Genomic DNA, 2,561 nt, shown 5'->3' on the forward strand with positions numbered 1-2,561 from the left:
ACTTCAGACTTTTAGAGCTCACCAGTCTTTCGCTAAATTCAGTAAGTATGAATTCTGGATAAGATTGGTAATTTTCCTTGGCCATATTATTTCTGGTAATGCATTAGAGTTGATTCTCAAAAGACAGAGGTGGTGAGAAACTGGCTTAGACCTATCTCTCCATCAGATATCAGTATTTACTTAGGTTTAGCTGGCTATTACTGTCGGTTTGTTGAAGGATTTTCTTCTATTTCATCCCCCATGTCCAGATTGACTTAAAAGATAGTTAAGTTTCAGTGGTCAGATTCCTGTGAGAAGAATTTTTAGAAGTTAAAGACTCGACTCACCTCAGCCCCAATCTTGACTCTACCAGATGGTTCAGATGGTTTTGTTATGTATTGTGATGAATCCATAGTAGGTTTGGGTTGTGTCCTCATAAAGAGAGGTAAGGTCATAGACTAAACCTCCAAACAGCTTAAACCCCATAAGAAGAATTACCCTACTCATGATCTTGAGTTAGCAACTATAGTATTTGCCTAAAGATTTGAAGGCATTACTTGTATGGGGTTCATATAGAAGTGTTCATAGATCACAAAAATTTGCAGTATGTGTTCTCTCAGAAAGACTTAAATCTGCATCAGAGAAGGTGGTTAAAGTTATTGAAGGATTATGACATGAGTGTTCTTTATTATCTGGGCAAGGCCAATGTAGTGGCTGATGCTCTCAGTAGGTTGTCTATGGGTAGTGTTGCTTATGTTAAGGATGATAAGAAAAAGTTAGCTTAGGAATTTCATCAGTTTGCCTGACTAGGTATCCTCTTACTCGATTCAGCAGAAGGCAGTGTATGGGTGTAGAGTATCTCAAAATCATTTCTAGTTTCTGAGGTAAAGGAAAAACAGGATTGATATCCCAGTCTAGTTAAGTTTAAAGAGTCAGTCAGAGATCAGAAGGTGGAGGTTTTCTCCTAAGGGGAAGATAGTGTGTTGCGTTATCAAGGTCGACTATATGTGCCTAGTATAGATGACTTAAGGCAACAAATTCTTGTAGAAGCATATGGTGCATGTTACTTTATTCATCTAGGGTCCATGAAGATGTACCGTGATTTACAGGAGATCTATTGGTGAAGTGGGATGAAGAGAGATATTGTAGAGTTTCTAGCTAAATGCTCTACGTGCTAGCAAGTTAAGATTGAGCACCAGAAGCCTAGCGGGTTCATGCAGGAGTTCAATATTCCCACTTGGAAATAGGAGGAAGTGAACATGGATTTTGTGATAGGTTTGCCTCATACCCTTCACTAGCATGATTTTATTTGGGTTATCATAGATAGGATGACCAAATTAGCTTATTTCTTGCCAGTCCATACCTCTTATTTAGCAAAGGACCATGCCAAACTCTATCTCAAAGAGTTATTTAGGTTGCACGGTATTCCCTTATCTATCATCTCAGATAGAGGTACCTAGTTTACCTCTCATTTCTGGAAAGCATTCCAAAAGGGTCTTGGTACCCAAGTCCATATTAGTACAACCTTCCACCCTCAGACAAATAATCAAGAAGAATGAACCATTCAGACTCTAGATGATATGCTGAGAGCATGCGTAGTTGATTTTAAAAGTCATTGGGATGACCACTTGCCTTTAATTGAGTTCGCATATAATAACAACTGTCATTCCAGTATTCGTATGGCTCTATTTGAGGCTCTCTATGGTAGGAGATGTAGATCTCCAATTGGTTGGTTTGAAGTAGGTGAGGCCGCAGTAGTAGGGCCTACTTGGTGTGTGATGCGTTAAAGAAGGTTCGGTTGATCAGAGAATAGCTTAAGGTAGGTCAGAGCTGATAGAAATTGTATGCAGATGTGAGAAGAATGGATTTTGAGTTTGAGGTTGGTGATTTTATGTACTTTAAATATCTCCCATGAAGGGAATGAAGAGATTCAGAAAGAAAGGGAAACTCAGTCCCCGATATATAGGTCCTTTCAAAGTTCTCAGTCGTTACAGAAAGATAGCTTACGAGCTTGAGTTGCCTTCAAATCTAGCCTTAGTACACCCAGTTTTCCATGTCTCATTGTTGAAAAAGTGTATTGGTGATCGAGCTGTAGTTGTTCCCTTAGAGAGTGTAGATATTCAGAACAGTCTTTCCTTCAAGGAAGTTCCAGTCAAAATTCTTGATCATCAAGTTCATAGACTAAAAGGAACAAAGAAGTTCCATTGGTCAAAGTTCTTTGGCAGAATCAGTCCACTGAGGAAGCCACTTGGGAAGCAGAAGCAGATATGTGAATCAAGTACCCTCATCTTTTCTCCATGAATTTAGATTCAGTATGAAGTACCAATCTTCTTAAGATCTTTCTCTATCATACTCAATTTCAGTTGCACATCATGTTCATGTAAATTGTACATTTACAAATTAGTTCAGTCATGCAGTCTATGCATCAGATATGTATGTTTAGTGTGTAAGCTTAGCGTATCAGCTTTCCTCAGCCTAACCAGTTTCATTCGAGGATGAATGATCCCAAGTGGGAGATATTGTAATGCCCCATATTTTTCTAGCATAATCTAAGTCCAAGTGCATGAGTATTCATAAATAAA

This window comes from Capsicum annuum, chromosome 4 (assembly GCF_002878395.1).
Source record: "Capsicum annuum cultivar UCD-10X-F1 chromosome 4, UCD10Xv1.1, whole genome shotgun sequence".
In the NCBI taxonomy this organism is placed as follows: Eukaryota; Viridiplantae; Streptophyta; class Magnoliopsida; order Solanales; family Solanaceae; genus Capsicum; species Capsicum annuum.